Genomic DNA, 15,818 nt, shown 5'->3' on the forward strand with positions numbered 1-15,818 from the left:
TGCACAGGCATCTTAGACCAGGCCATTCCGGGATTGCTGTGTTTCACGTCCTGCCCTTCAACACTCCTGGGAGGACTTTCCCTGAGAACCCTCATGTCTCTGCCTTCCCAGGAGGCTGTGGTTCTATGCAAAATAGGGGGTGCACCACGGGCCGTCCCCTTTCCTCTCTCTCGCCAATATCTTTCACCAAAGCTGAGCCCTGCAGGTAAATGTATCTATCTGGCTGAGGGGCCAGGGAGGGCCTTTGCCTGCAGTCTTACAAGCCAGAGTGCAGAGAAGGCAGCAGCTCTGGGACCGGGACTCTGCTCAAAGACATATCTAACATGCCACAGTGGAGCTGAGATGGGCAAGACACGTGTCTCACAGGCTGGCAGCACACCAAGACAGTGGCAGGAAACTATGCTAACAAGGAAAGAGAAAAGTCACGTGTCTCGTGGCCTTCCCACCATTAGACAGTAGTCTGCGCAAGAAAACATCCAACAGTGACAGGACAACCAAGCAAATGACAAACGCCGTGCTGAATAAAGTCATCTTACATGACATTTCGTACAAAGGCCCAGATCATGGGGATGATCGCGCAGATGCAGCAAGTATCAGAGCCACCGAACCTCAGGTGAGTTACACGAGGAGAAAGGGCGACATGGGGACAGGGGCTAGGGGCTCAGGGAACAGCTACCACAATGCAACCTCGGGTGTGGGGATGCCACTCATTGCGGGTACTGCCCTGGGATTTCCTTTTAGAAAGAATCGCTGGTTAAAGTGTAGTGCACAAAAAACCCAACTCCTCGATTACACTATTAGATAACATCCTTTAACTGCCCCACCCACCCTGTGTGAGTCTCACCCACTTCCCGCCTGCTCCCTCTAATCTGAGAGTTGTATCTCCACAAAAAACACACAGTGGGGCTCAATGAGCTGCTCATGTCTGACATGGACACCTAAGCAGTGCTGGATTCACAACCTGAAAGCCTGCAAAGGAAAGTGTGCCCGGCAGAAGATAAGCTGCCTGGCAACTCAGAACCTTCTTCTAAGAGAAGTAAGACATGTCACAATGGAGTCTAAGCCTACCTGTCTTATGCCAGGACCTTAGAGCTGCAGGCAGGAGCACAAAGGTAAAAACATATATTGAGTCCCAACACGCTCACTGCGGTGGTTGGTCTCTGTGGCGCAATCGGTTAGCGCGTTCGGCTGTTAACCGAAAGGTTGGTGGTTCAAGCCCACCCAGGGACGTATGCTTTTGCCTACATCAAGTCCTGAATTAAAACACAGCTGTCTGGCTTTGCTCTTAGAGCTCTCGCTTTGCCTGCGTGACATGCTCTATCTCAACATTTCTATCTTCTCTCATCTCTTCACCTCTAGTCATTTCCACCAATAGGACTGGAAACGGGCCACCAAGCCTTCTACTTTAACCACAGGCGTACTGAGGGCCAATAAAAGGCACAGAAGCATTTCTTGATCCGGGGCTGAGAACTGCATGCACAGGGACCTCGTGGCGCAACGGTAGCGCGTCTGATTCCAGATCAGAGGGTTGCGTGTTCAAATCACGTCGGGGTCACTCTTTGACATTTTTTTGCCCACCAAGTTTATATCTCTGACTTCTAAAGCAAAGCCAAAAGAAGGGTGCTTTGCATTGGCCTGGAATCGAACCCGGGCCTCCCGCGTGGCAGGCGAGAACTCTACCACTGAACCACCAATGCTTCACTTACATAGGCTGAGCAGAGAGCCCTGCCGTAGACAGTAGTGATGAGGCCAATGCATTCGCATGGGACACCTATGAACAAAGTTTGCATGGCAAGCCTTGGACTGCCAAACGTTCACATGCTGATGGCAGGAATCAGATGCAGGAGACTGAAACTATGAATGTTTCTGCTTTTGCTAAGGACAGTGGTTTGGGGCCAGTGTTGTGCTTGACAGAGCACGACATCAGCCTGCTCTCTGGCTGCTCCCGGGAGAAGTGGCTGACAGAAAGCACCCTCCAGACCACCAGCAATCTTGTGTTTCACAACATGCCACTGTCACTGGACTTTCCTTCTGGGAAAGCCTAGTCACTGACCTGGCCAGATTCCCTGTCCTCCCCAAAATCCTGGGGAGAAACGGGCAGAGTTCTGCGCCCTGCGCCCTCTTTCGCGTCCCTAACGCGCTCCCAATGTGCCCTACAGCCCTGGTCGGGCACAGCCCTGGTCGGGCTCATACCACTGGGGCCTCTGCCGAGGAAGAGCCCCGGAAGCCTAGGGCCAGGCCTATTGCACAGGCATCTTAGACAAGGCCATTCCGGGATTGCTGTGTTTCACGTCCTGCCCTTCAACACTCCTGGGAGGGCTTTCCCTGAGAACCCTCATGTCTCTGCCCTCCCAGGAGGCTGTGGTTCTATGCAAAATAGGGGGTGCACCACGGGCCGTCCCCTTTCCTCTCTCTCGCCAATATCTTTCACCAAAGCTGAGCCCTGCAGGTAAATGTATCTATCTGGCTGAGGGGCCAGGGAGGGCCTTTGCCTGCAGTCTTACAAGCCAGAGTGCAGAGAAGGCAGCAGCTCTGGGACCGGGACTCTGCTCAAAGACATATCTAACATGCCACAGTGGAGCTGAGATGGGCAAGACACATGTCTCACAGGCAGGCAGCACAACAAGACAGTGGCAGGAAACTATGCTAACAAGGAAAGAGAAAAGTCACGTGTCTCGTGGCCTTCCCACCATTAGACAGTAGTCTGCGCAAGAAAACATCCAACAGTGACAGGACAACCAAGCAAATGACAAACGCCGTGCTGAATAAAGTCATCTTACATGACATTTCGTACAAAGGCCCAGATCATGGGGATGATCGCGCAGAAGCAGCAAGTATCAGAGCCACCGAACCTGAGGTGAGTTACACGAGGAGAAAGGGCGACATGGGGACAGGGGCTATGGGCTCAGGGAACAGCTACCACAATGCAACCTCGGGTGTGGGGATGCCACTCATTGCGGGTACTGCCCTGGGATTTCCTTTTAGAAAGAATCGCTGGTTAAAGTGTAGTGCACAAAAAACCCAACTCCTCGATTACACTATTAGATAACATCCTTTAACTGCCCCACCCACCCTGTGTGAGTCTCACCCACTTCCCGCCTGCTCCCTCTAGTCTGAGAGTTGTATCTCCACAAAAAACACACAGTGGGGCTCAATGAGCTGCTCATGTCTGACATGGACACCTAAGCAGTGCTGGATTCACAACCTGAAAGCCTGCAAAGGAAAGTGTGCCCGGCAGAAGATAAGCTGCCTGGCAACTCAGAACCTTCTTCTAAGAGAAGTAAGACATGTCACAATGGAGTCTAAGCCTACCTGTCTTATGCCAGGACCTTAGAGCTGCAGGCAGGAGCACAAAGGTAAAAACATATATTGAGTCCCAACACTCTCACTGCGGTGGTTGGTCTCTGTGGCGCAATCGGTTAGCGCGTTCGGCTGTTAACCGAAAGGTTGGTGGTTCAAGCCCACCCAGGGACGTATGCTTTTGCCTACATCAAGTCCTGAATTCAAACACAGCTGTCTGGCTTTGCTCTTAGAGCTCTCGCTTTGCCTGCGTGACATGCTCTATCTCAACATTTCTATCTTCTCTCATCTCTTCACCTCTAGTCATTTCCACCAATAGGACTGGAAACGGGCCACCAAGCCTTCTACTTTAACCACAGGCGTACTGAGGGCCAATAAAAGGCACAGAAGCATTTCTTGATCCGGGGCTGAGAACTGCGTGCACAGGGACCTCGTGGCGCAACGGTAGCGCGTCTGACTCCAGATCAGAAGGTTGCGTGTTCAAATCACGTCGGGGTCACTCTTTGAAATTTTTTTGCCCACCAAGTCTATATCTCTGACTTCTAAAGCAAAGCCAAAAGAAGGGCGCTTTGCATTGGCCGGGAATCGAACCCGGGCCTTCCGCGTGGCAGGTGAGAATTGTACCACTGAACCACCAATGCTTCACTTACATAGGCTGAGCAGAGAGCCCTGCCGTAGACAGTAGTGATGAGGCCCATGCATTTGCATGGGACACCTATGAACAAAGTTTGCATGGCAAGCCTTGGACTGCCAAACGTTCACATGCTGATGGCAGGAATCAGATGCAGGAGACTGAAACTATGAATGTTTCTGCTTTTGCTAAGGACAGTGGTTTGGGGCCAGTGTTGTGCTTGACAGAGCACGACATCAGCCTGCTCTCTGGCTGCTCCCGGGAGAAGTGGCTGACAGAAAGCACCCTCCAGACCACCAGCAATCATGTGTTTCACAACATGCCACTGTCACTGGACTTTCCTTCTCGGAAAGCCTAGTCACTGACCTGGCCAGATTCCCTGTCCTCCCCAAAATCCTGGGGAGAAACGGGCAGAGTTCTGCGCCCTGCGCCCTCTTTCGCGTCCCTAACGCGCTCCCAATGCGCCCTACAGCCCTGGTCGGGCACAGCCCTGGTCGGGCTCATACCACTGGGGCCTCTGCCGAGGAAGAGCCCCGTAAGCCTAGGGCCAGGCCTATTGCACAGGCATCTTAGACCAGGCCATTCCGGGATTGCTGTGTTTCACGTCCTGCCCTTCAACACTCCTGGGAGGGCTTTCCCTGAGAACCCTCATGTCTCTCCCCTCCCAGGAGGCTGTGGTTCTATGCAAAATAGGGGGTGCACCACGGGCCGTCCCCTTTCCTCTCTCTCGCCAATATCTTTCACCAAAGCTGAGCCCTGCAGGTAAATGTATCTATCTGGCTGAGGGGCCAGGGAGGGCCTTTGCCTGCAGTCTTACAAGCCAGAGTGCAGAGAAGGCAGCAGCTCTGGGACCGGGACTCTGCTCAAAGACATATCTAACATGCCACAGTGGAGCTGAGATGGGCAAGACACGTGTCTCACAGGCTGGCAGCACACCAAGACAGTGGCAGGAAACTATGCTAACAAGGAAAGAGAAAAGTCACGTGTCTCGTGGCCTTCCCACCATTAGACAGTAGTCTGCGCAAGAAAACATCCAACAGTGACAGGACAACCAAGCAAATGACAAACGCCGTGCTGAATAAAGTCATCTTACATGACATTTCGTACAAAGGCCCAGATCATGGGGATGATCGCGCAGAAGCAGCAAGTATCAGAGCCACCGAACCTGAGGTGAGTTACACGAGGAGAAAGGGCGACATGGGGACAGGGGCTAGGGGCTCAGGGAACAGCTACCACAATGCAACCTCGGGTGTGGGGATGCCACTCATTGCGGGTACTGCCCTGGGATTTCCTTTTAGAAAGAATCGCTGGTTAAAGTGTAGTGCACAAAAAACCCAACTCCTCGATTACACTATTAGATAACATCCTTTAACTGCCCCACCCACCCTGTGTGAGTCTCACCCACTTCCCGCCTGCTCCCTCTAGTCTGAGAGTTGTATCTCCACAAAAAACACACAGTGGGGCTCAATGAGCTGCTCATGTCTGACATGGACACCTAAGCAGTGCTGGATTCACAACCTGAAAGCCTGCAAAGGAAAGTGTGCCCAGCAGAAGATAAGCTGCCTGGCAACTCAGAACCTTCTTCTAAGAGAAGTAAGACATGTCACAATGGAGTCTAAGCCTACCTGTCTTATGCCAGGACCTTAGAGCTGCAGGCAGGAGCACAAAGGTAAAAACATATATTGAGTCCCAACACGCTCACTGCGGTGGTTGGTCTCTGTGGCGCAATCGGTTAGCGCGTTCGGCTGTTAACCGAAAGGTTGGTGGTTCAAGCCCACCCAGGGACGTATGCTTTTGCCTACATCAAGTCCTGAATTAAAACACAGCTGTCTGGCTTTGCTCTTAGAGCTCTCGCTTTGCCTGCGTGACATGCTCTATCTCAACATTTCTATCTTCTCTCATCTCTTCACCTCTAGTCATTTCCACCAATAGGACTGGAAACGGGCCACCAAGCCTTCTACTTTAACCACAGGCGTACTGAGGGCCAATAAAAGGCACAGAAGCATTTCTTGATCCGGGGCTAAGAACTGCATGCACAGGGACCTCGTGGTGCAACGGTAGCGCGTCTGACTCCAGATCAGAAGGTTGCGTGTTCAAATCACGTCGGGGTCACTCTTTGACATTTTTTTCCCCACCAAGTCTATATCTCTGACTTCTAAAGCAAAGCCAAAAGAAGGGCGCTTTGCATTGGCCTAGAATCGAACCCGGGCCTCCCGCGTGCAGGCGAGAATTCTACCACTGAACCACCAATGCTTCACTTACATAGGCTGAGCAGAGAGCCCTGCCGTAGACAGTAGTGATGAGGCCCATGCATTCGCATGGGACACCTATGAACAAAGTTTGCATGGCAAGCCTTGGACTGCCAAACGTTCACATGCTGATGGCAGGAATCAGATGCAGGAGACTGAAACTATGAATGTTTCTGCTTTTGCTAAGGACAGTGGTTTGGGGCCAGTGTTGTGCTTGACAGAGCACGACATCAGCCTGCTCTCTGGCTGCTCCCGGGAGAAGTGGCTGACAGAAAGCACCCTCCAGACCACCAGCAATCTTGTGTTTCACAACATGCCACTGTCACTGGACTTTCCTTCTGGGAAGGCCTAGTCACTGACCTGGCCAGATTCCCTGTCCTCCCCAAAATCCTGGGGAGAAACGGGCAGAGTTCTGCGCCCTGCGCCCTCTTTCGCGTCCCTAACGAGCTCCCAACGCGCCCTACAGCCCTGGTCGGGCTCATACCACTGGGGCCTCTGCCGAGGAAGAGCCCCGGAAGCCTAGGGCCAGGCCTATTGCACAGGCATCTTAGACCAGGCCATTCCGGGATTGCTGTGTTTCACGTCCTGCCCTTCAACACTCCTGGGAGGGCTTTCCCTGAGAACCCTCATGTCTCTGCCCTCCCAGGAGGCTGTGGTTCTATGCAAAATAGGGGGTGCACCACGGGCCGTCCCCTTTCCTCTCTCTCGCCAATATCTTTCACCAAAGCTGAGCCCTGCAGGTAAATGTATCTATCTGGCTGAGGGGCCAGGGAGGGCCTTTGCCTGCAGTCTTACAAGCCAGAGTGCAGAGAAGGCAGCAGCTCTGGGACCGGGACTCTGCTCAAAGACATATCTAACATGCCACAGTGGAGCTGAGATGGGCAAGACACGTGTCTCACAGGCAGGCAGCACAACAAGACAGTGGCAGGAAACTATGCTAACAAGGAAAGAGAAAAGTCACGTGTCTCGTGGCCTTCCCACCATTAGACAGTAGTCTGCGCAAGAAAACATCCAACAGTGACAGGACAACCAAGCAAATGACAAACGCCGTGCTGAATAAAGTCATCTTACATGACATTTCGTACAAAGGCCCAGATCATGGGGATGATCGCGCAGAAGCAGCAAGTATCAGAGCCACCGAACCTGAGGTGAGTTACACGAGGAGAAAGGGCGACATGGGGACAGGGGCTAGGGGCTCAGGGAACAGCTACCACAATGCAACCTCGGGTGTGGGGATGCCACTCATTGCGGGTACTGCCCTGGGATTTCCTTTTAGAAAGAATCGCTGGTTAAAGTGTAGTGCACAAAAAACCCAACTCCTCGATTACACTATTAGATAACATCCTTTAACTGCCCCACCCACCCTGTGTGAGTCTCACCCACTTCCCGCCTGCTCCCTCTAATCTGAGAGTTGTATCTCCACAAAAAACACACAGTGGGGCTCAATGAGCTGCTCATGTCTGACATGGACACCTAAGCAGTGCTGGATTCACAACCTGAAAGCCTGCAAAGGAAAGTGTGCCCGGCAGAAGATAAGCTGCCTGGCAACTCAGAACCTTCTTCTAAGAGAAGTAAGACATGTCACAATGGAGTCTAAGCCTACCTGTCTTATGCCAGGACCTTAGAGCTGCAGGCAGGAGCACAAAGGTAAAAACATATATTGAGTCCCAACACGCTCACTGCGGTGGTTGGTCTCTGTGGCGCAATCGGTTAGCGCGTTCGGCTGTTAACCGAAAGGTTGGTGGTTCAAGCCCACCCAGGGACGTATGCTTTTGCCTACATCAAGTCCTGAATTAAAACACAGCTGTCTGGCTTTGCTCTTAGAGCTCTCGCTTTGCCTGCGTGACATGCTCTATCTCAACATTTCTATCTTCTCTCATCTCTTCACCTCTAGTCATTTCCACCAATAGGACTGGAAACGGGCCACCAAGCCTTCTACTTTAACCACAGGCGTACTGAGGGCCAATAAAAGGCACAGAAGCATTTCTTGATCCGGGGCTGAGAACTGCATGCACAGGGACCTCGTGGCGCAACGGTAGCGCGTCTGATTCCAGATCAGAGGGTTGCGTGTTCAAATCACGTCGGGGTCACTCTTTGACATTTTTTTGCCCACCAAGTTTATATCTCTGACTTCTAAAGCAAAGCCAAAAGAAGGGTGCTTTGCATTGGCCTGGAATCGAACCCGGGCCTCCCGCGTGGCAGGCGAGAACTCTACCACTGAACCACCAATGCTTCACTTACATAGGCTGAGCAGAGAGCCCTGCCGTAGACAGTAGTGATGAGGCCAATGCATTCGCATGGGACACCTATGAACAAAGTTTGCATGGCAAGCCTTGGACTGCCAAACGTTCACATGCTGATGGCAGGAATCAGATGCAGGAGACTGAAACTATGAATGTTTCTGCTTTTGCTAAGGACAGTGGTTTGGGGCCAGTGTTGTGCTTGACAGAGCACGACATCAGCCTGCTCTCTGGCTGCTCCCGGGAGAAGTGGCTGACAGAAAGCACCCTCCAGACCACCAGCAATCTTGTGTTTCACAACATGCCACTGTCACTGGACTTTCCTTCTGGGAAAGCCTAGTCACTGACCTGGCCAGATTCCCTGTCCTCCCCAAAATCCTGGGGAGAAACGGGCAGAGTTCTGCGCCCTGCGCCCTCTTTCGCGTCCCTAACGCGCTCCCAATGTGCCCTACAGCCCTGGTCGGGCACAGCCCTGGTCGGGCTCATACCACTGGGGCCTCTGCCGAGGAAGAGCCCCGGAAGCCTAGGGCCAGGCCTATTGCACAGGCATCTTAGACAAGGCCATTCCGGGATTGCTGTGTTTCACGTCCTGCCCTTCAACACTCCTGGGAGGGCTTTCCCTGAGAACCCTCATGTCTCTGCCCTCCCAGGAGGCTGTGGTTCTATGCAAAATAGGGGGTGCACCACGGGCCGTCCCCTTTCCTCTCTCTCGCCAATATCTTTCACCAAAGCTGAGCCCTGCAGGTAAATGTATCTATCTGGCTGAGGGGCCAGGGAGGGCCTTTGCCTGCAGTCTTACAAGCCAGAGTGCAGAGAAGGCAGCAGCTCTGGGACCGGGACTCTGCTCAAAGACATATCTAACATGCCACAGTGGAGCTGAGATGGGCAAGACACATGTCTCACAGGCAGGCAGCACAACAAGACAGTGGCAGGAAACTATGCTAACAAGGAAAGAGAAAAGTCACGTGTCTCGTGGCCTTCCCACCATTAGACAGTAGTCTGCGCAAGAAAACATCCAACAGTGACAGGACAACCAAGCAAATGACAAACGCCGTGCTGAATAAAGTCATCTTACATGACATTTCGTACAAAGGCCCAGATCATGGGGATGATCGCGCAGAAGCAGCAAGTATCAGAGCCACCGAACCTGAGGTGAGTTACACGAGGAGAAAGGGCGACATGGGGACAGGGGCTATGGGCTCAGGGAACAGCTACCACAATGCAACCTCGGGTGTGGGGATGCCACTCATTGCGGGTACTGCCCTGGGATTTCCTTTTAGAAAGAATCGCTGGTTAAAGTGTAGTGCACAAAAAACCCAACTCCTCGATTACACTATTAGATAACATCCTTTAACTGCCCCACCCACCCTGTGTGAGTCTCACCCACTTCCCGCCTGCTCCCTCTAGTCTGAGAGTTGTATCTCCACAAAAAACACACAGTGGGGCTCAATGAGCTGCTCATGTCTGACATGGACACCTAAGCAGTGCTGGATTCACAACCTGAAAGCCTGCAAAGGAAAGTGTGCCCGGCAGAAGATAAGCTGCCTGGCAACTCAGAACCTTCTTCTAAGAGAAGTAAGACATATCACAATGGAGTCTAAGCCTACCTGTCTTATGCCAGGACCTTAGAGCTGCAGGCAGGAGCACAAAGGTAAAAACATATATTGAGTCCCAACACTCTCACTGCGGTGGTTGGTCTCTGTGGCGCAATCGGTTAGCGCGTTCGGCTGTTAACCGAAAGGTTGGTGGTTCAAGCCCACCCAGGGACGTATGCTTTTGCCTACATCAAGTCCTGAATTCAAACACAGCTGTCTGGCTTTGCTCTTAGAGCTCTCGCTTTGCCTGCGTGACATGCTCTATCTCAACATTTCTATCTTCTCTCATCTCTTCACCTCTAGTCATTTCCACCAATAGGACTGGAAACGGGCCACCAAGCCTTCTACTTTAACCACAGGCGTACTGAGGGCCAATAAAAGGCACAGAAGCATTTCTTGATCCGGGGCTGAGAACTGCGTGCACAGGGACCTCGTGGCGCAACGGTAGCGCGTCTGACTCCAGATCAGAAGGTTGCGTGTTCAAATCACGTCGGGGTCACTCTTTGAAATTTTTTTGCCCACCAAGTCTATATCTCTGACTTCTAAAGCAAAGCCAAAAGAAGGGCGCTTTGCATTGGCCGGGAATCGAACCCGGGCCTTCCGCGTGGCAGGTGAGAATTGTACCACTGAACCACCAATGCTTCACTTACATAGGCTGAGCAGAGAGCCCTGCCGTAGACAGTAGTGATGAGGCCCATGCATTCGCATGGGACACCTATGAACAAAGTTTGCATGGCAAGCCTTGGACTGCCAAAGGTTCACATGCTGATGGCAGGAATCAGATGCAGGAGACTGAAACTATGAATGTTTCTGCTTTTGCTAAGGACAGTGGTTTGGGGCCAGTGTTGTGCTTGACAGAGCACGACATCAGCCTGCTCTCTGGCTGCTCCCGGGAGAAGTGGCTGACAGAAAGCACCCTCCAGACCACCAGCAATCATGTGTTTCACAACATGCCACTGTCACTGGACTTTCCTTCTCGGAAAGCCTAGTCACTGACCTGGCCAGATTCCCTGTCCTCCCCAAAATCCTGGGGAGAAACGGGCAGAGTTCTGCGCCCTGCGCCCTCTTTCGCGTCCCTAACGCGCTCCCAATGCGCCCTACAGCCCTGGTCGGGCACAGCCCTGGTCGGGCTCATACCACTGGGGCCTCTGCCGAGGAAGAGCCCCGTAAGCCTAGGGCCAGGCCTATTGCACAGGCATCTTAGACCAGGCCATTCCGGGATTGCTGTGTTTCACGTCCTGCCCTTCAACACTCCTGGGAGGGCTTTCCCTGAGAACCCTCATGTCTCTCCCCTCCCAGGAGGCTGTGGTTCTATGCAAAATAGGGGGTGCACCACGGGCCGTCCCCTTTCCTCTCTCTCGCCAATATCTTTCACCAAAGCTGAGCCCTGCAGGTAAATGTATCTATCTGGCTGAGGGGCCAGGGAGGGCCTTTGCCTGCAGTCTTACAAGCCAGAGTGCAGAGAAGGCAGCAGCTCTGGGACCGGGACTCTGCTCAAAGACATATCTAACATGCCACAGTGGAGCTGAGATGGGCAAGACACGTGTCTCACAGGCTGGCAGCACACCAAGACAGTGGCAGGAAACTATGCTAACAAGGAAAGAGAAAAGTCACGTGTCTCGTGGCCTTCCCACCATTAGACAGTAGTCTGCGCAAGAAAACATCCAACAGTGACAGGACAACCAAGCAAATGACAAACGCCGTGCTGAATAAAGTCATCTTACATGACATTTCGTACAAAGGCCCAGATCATGGGGATGATCGCGCAGAAGCAGCAAGTATCAGAGCCACCGAACCTGAGGTGAGTTACACGAGGAGAAAGGGCGACATGGGGACAGGGGCTAGGGGCTCAGGGAACAGCTACCACAATGCAACCTCGGGTGTGGGGATGCCACTCATTGCGGGTACTGCCCTGGGATTTCCTTTTAGAAAGAATCGCTGGTTAAAGTGTAGTGCACAAAAAACCCAACTCCTCGATTACACTATTAGATAACATCCTTTAACTGCCCCACCCACCCTGTGTGAGTCTCACCCACTTCCCGCCTGCTCCCTCTAGTCTGAGAGTTGTATCTCCACAAAAAACACACAGTGGGGCTCAATGAGCTGCTCATGTCTGACATGGACACCTAAGCAGTGCTGGATTCACAACCTGAAAGCCTGCAAAGGAAAGTGTGCCCAGCAGAAGATAAGCTGCCTGGCAACTCAGAACCTTCTTCTAAGAGAAGTAAGACATGTCACAATGGAGTCTAAGCCTACCTGTCTTATGCCAGGACCTTAGAGCTGCAGGCAGGAGCACAAAGGTAAAAACATATATTGAGTCCCAACACGCTCACTGCGGTGGTTGGTCTCTGTGGCGCAATCGGTTAGCGCGTTCGGCTGTTAACCGAAAGGTTGGTGGTTCAAGCCCACCCAGGGACGTATGCTTTTGCCTACATCAAGTCCTGAATTAAAACACAGCTGTCTGGCTTTGCTCTTAGAGCTCTCGCTTTGCCTGCGTGACATGCTCTATCTCAACATTTCTATCTTCTCTCATCTCTTCACCTCTAGTCATTTCCACCAATAGGACTGGAAACGGGCCACCAAGCCTTCTACTTTAACCACAGGCGTACTGAGGGCCAATAAAAGGCACAGAAGCATTTCTTGATCCGGGGCTAAGAACTGCATGCACAGGGACCTCGTGGCGCAACGGTAGCGCGTCTGACTCCAGATCAGAAGGTTGCGTGTTCAAATCACGTCGGGGTCACTCTTTGACATTTTTTTCCCCACCAAGTCTATATCTCTGACTTCTAAAGCAAAGCCAAAAGAAGGGCGCTTTGCATTGGCCTAGAATCGAACCCGGGCCTCCCGCGTGCAGGCGAGAATTCTACCACTGAACCACCAATGCTTCACTTACATAGGCTGAGCAGAGAGCCCTGCCGTAGACAGTAGTGATGAGGCCCATGCATTCGCATGGGACACCTATGAACAAAGTTTGCATGGCAAGCCTTGGACTGCCAAACGTTCACATGCTGATGGCAGGAATCAGATGCAGGAGACTGAAACTATGAATGTTTCTGCTTTTGCTAAGGACAGTGGTTTGGGGCCAGTGTTGTGCTTGACAGAGCACGACATCAGCCTGCTCTCTGGCTGCTCCCGGGAGAAGTGGCTGACAGAAAGCACCCTCCAGACCACCAGCAATCTTGTGTTTCACAACATGCCACTGTCACTGGACTTTCCTTCTGGGAAGGCCTAGTCACTGACCTGGCCAGATTCCCTGTCCTCCCCAAAATCCTGGGGAGAAACGGGCAGAGTTCTGCGCCCTGCGCCCTCTTTCGCGTCCCTAACGAGCTCCCAACGCGCCCTACAGCCCTGGTCGGGCTCATACCACTGGGGCCTCTGCCGAGGAAGAGCCCCGGAAGCCTAGGGCCAGGCCTATTGCACAGGCATCTTAGACCAGGCCATTCCGGGATTGCTGTGTTTCACGTCCTGCCCTTCAACACTCCTGGGAGGGCTTTCCCTGAGAACCCTCATGTCTCTGCCCTCCCAGGAGGCTGTGGTTCTATGCAAAATAGGGGGTGCACCACGGGCCGTCCCCTTTCCTCTCTCTCGCCAATATCTTTCACCAAAGCTGAGCCCTGCAGGTAAATGTATCTATCTGGCTGAGGGGCCAGGGAGGGCCTTTGCCTGCAGTCTTACAAGCCAGAGTGCAGAGAAGGCAGCAGCTCTGGGACCGGGACTCTGCTCAAAGACATATCTAACATGCCACAGTGGAGCTGAGATGGGCAAGACACGTGTCTCACAGGCAGGCAGCACAACAAGACAGTGGCAGGAAACTATGCTAACAAGGAAAGAGAAAAGTCACGTGTCTCGTGGCCTTCCCACCATTAGACAGTAGTCTGCGCAAGAAAACATCCAACAGTGACAGGACAACCAAGCAAATGACAAACGCCGTGCTGAATAAAGTCATCTTACATGACATTTCGTACAAAGGCCCAGATCATGGGGATGATCGCGCAGAAGCAGCAAGTATCAGAGCCACCGAACCTGAGGTGAGTTACACGAGGAGAAAGGGCGACATGGGGACAGGGGCTAGGGGCTCAGGGAACAGCTACCACAATGCAACCTCGGGTGTGGGGATGCCACTCATTGCGGGTACTGCCCTGGGATTTCCTTTTAGAAAGAATCGCTGGTTAAAGTGTAGTGCACAAAAAACCCAACTCCTCGATTACACTATTAGATAACATCCTTCAACTGCCCCACCCACCCTGTGTGAGTCTCACCCACTTCCCGCCTGCTCCCTCTAGTCTGAGAGTTGTATCTCCACAAAAAACACACAGTGGGGCTCAATGAGCTGCTCATGTCTGACATGGACACCTAAGTAGTGCTGGATTCACAACCTGAAAGCCTGCAAAGGAAAGTGTGCCCGGCAGAAGATAAGCTGCCTGGCAACTCAGAACCTTCTTCTAAGAGAAGTAAGACATGTCACAATGGAGTCTAAGCCTACCTGTCTTATGCCAGGACCTTAGAGCTGCAGGCAGGAGCACAAAGGTAAAAACATATATTGAGTCCCAACACGCTCACTGCGGTGGTTGGTCTCTGTGGCGCAATCGGTTAGCGTGTTCGGCTGTTAACCGAAAGGTTGGTGGTTCAAGCCCACCCAGGGGCGTATGCTTTTGCCTACATCAAGTCCTGAATTAAAACACAGCTGTCTGGCTTTGCTCTTAGAGCTCTCGCTTTGCCTGCGTGACATGCTCTATCTCAACATTTCTATCTTCTCTCATCTCTTCACCTCTAGTCATTTCCACCAATAGGACTGGAAACGGGCCACCAAGCCTTCTACTTTAACCACAGGCGTACTGAGGGCCAATAAAAGGCACAGAAGCATTTCTTGATCCGGGGCTGAGAACTGCATGCACAGGGACCTCGTGGCGCAACGGTAGCGCGTCTGACTCCAGATCAGAAGGTTGCGTGTTCAAATCACGTCGGGGTCACTCTTTGACTTTTTTTTCCCCACCAAGTCTATATCTCTGACTTCTAAAGCAAAGCCAAAAGAAGGGCGCTTTGCATTGGCCTAGAATCGAACCCGGGCCTCCCGCGTGCAGGCGAGAATTCTACCACTGAACCACCAATGCTTCACTTACATAGGCTGAGCAGAGAGCCCTGCCGTAGACAGTAGTGATGAGGCCCATGCATTCGCATGGGACACCTATGAACAAAGTTTGCATGGCAAGCCTTGGACTGCCAAACGTTCACATGCTGATGGCAGGAATCAGATGCAGGAGACTGAAACTATGAATGTTTCTGCTTTTGCTAAGGACAGTGGTTTGGGGCCAGTGTTGTGCTTGACAGAGCACGACATCAGCCTGCTCTCTGGCTGCTCCTGGGAGAAGTGGCTGACAGAAAGCACCCTCCAGACCACCAGCAATCTTGTGTTTCACAACATGCCACTGTCACTGGACTTTCCTTCTGGGAAAGCCTAGTCACTGACCTGGCCAGATTCCCTGTCCTCCCCAAAATCCTGGGGAGAAACGGGCAGAGTTCTGCGCCCTGCGCCCTCTTTTGCGTCCCTAACGAGCTCCCAACGCGCCCTACAGCCCTGGTCGGGCACAGCCCTGGTCGGGCTCATACCACTGGGGCCTCTGCCGAGGAAGAGCCCCGGAAGCCTAGGGCCAGGCCTATTGCACAGGCATCTTAGACCAGGCCATTCCGGGATTGCTGTGTTTCACGTCCTGCCCTTCAACACTCCTGGGAGGGCTTTCCCTGAGAACCCTCATGTCTCTGCCCTCCCAGGAGGCTGTGGTTCTATGCAAAATAGGGGGTGCAC

At 52.6% G+C, this 15,818-nt stretch overlaps 10 non-coding genes across 10 annotated transcripts; all 10 read left to right on the plus strand.

Moving 5' to 3' along the window:
* The first annotated feature begins 1,156 nt into the window (after positions 1–1,156).
* On the plus strand, positions 1,157–1,230 carry TRNAN-GUU (transfer RNA asparagine (anticodon GUU)). Its single transcript has one exon. It is a non-coding gene; the product is annotated as a tRNA-Asn (tRNA).
* A 2,170-nt stretch (positions 1,231–3,400) lies between these two features.
* TRNAN-GUU (transfer RNA asparagine (anticodon GUU)) lies at positions 3,401–3,474 on the plus strand. Its single transcript has one exon. It is a non-coding gene; the product is annotated as a tRNA-Asn (tRNA).
* Positions 3,475–3,727: 253 nt separating this feature from the next.
* TRNAW-CCA (transfer RNA tryptophan (anticodon CCA)) lies at positions 3,728–3,799 on the plus strand. Its single transcript has one exon. It is a non-coding gene; the product is annotated as a tRNA-Trp (tRNA).
* Positions 3,800–5,644: 1,845 nt separating this feature from the next.
* TRNAN-GUU (transfer RNA asparagine (anticodon GUU)) lies at positions 5,645–5,718 on the plus strand. Its single transcript has one exon. It is a non-coding gene; the product is annotated as a tRNA-Asn (tRNA).
* A 2,153-nt stretch (positions 5,719–7,871) lies between these two features.
* Positions 7,872–7,945, plus strand: TRNAN-GUU (transfer RNA asparagine (anticodon GUU)). Its single transcript has one exon. It is a non-coding gene; the product is annotated as a tRNA-Asn (tRNA).
* A 2,170-nt stretch (positions 7,946–10,115) lies between these two features.
* TRNAN-GUU (transfer RNA asparagine (anticodon GUU)) lies at positions 10,116–10,189 on the plus strand. Its single transcript has one exon. It is a non-coding gene; the product is annotated as a tRNA-Asn (tRNA).
* A 253-nt stretch (positions 10,190–10,442) lies between these two features.
* Positions 10,443–10,514, plus strand: TRNAW-CCA (transfer RNA tryptophan (anticodon CCA)). The gene has a single exon. It is a non-coding gene; the product is annotated as a tRNA-Trp (tRNA).
* Positions 10,515–12,359: 1,845 nt separating this feature from the next.
* Positions 12,360–12,433, plus strand: TRNAN-GUU (transfer RNA asparagine (anticodon GUU)). The gene has a single exon. It is a non-coding gene; the product is annotated as a tRNA-Asn (tRNA).
* Positions 12,434–12,686: 253 nt separating this feature from the next.
* On the plus strand, positions 12,687–12,758 carry TRNAW-CCA (transfer RNA tryptophan (anticodon CCA)). Its single transcript has one exon. It is a non-coding gene; the product is annotated as a tRNA-Trp (tRNA).
* A 2,155-nt stretch (positions 12,759–14,913) lies between these two features.
* On the plus strand, positions 14,914–14,985 carry TRNAW-CCA (transfer RNA tryptophan (anticodon CCA)). The gene has a single exon. It is a non-coding gene; the product is annotated as a tRNA-Trp (tRNA).
* The last annotated feature ends 833 nt before the right edge of the window (positions 14,986–15,818 follow it).

Source organism: Pleurodeles waltl, chromosome 4_1, assembly GCF_031143425.1.
Source record: "Pleurodeles waltl isolate 20211129_DDA chromosome 4_1, aPleWal1.hap1.20221129, whole genome shotgun sequence".
Lineage (NCBI taxonomy): Eukaryota > Metazoa > Chordata > Amphibia > Caudata > Salamandridae > Pleurodeles > Pleurodeles waltl.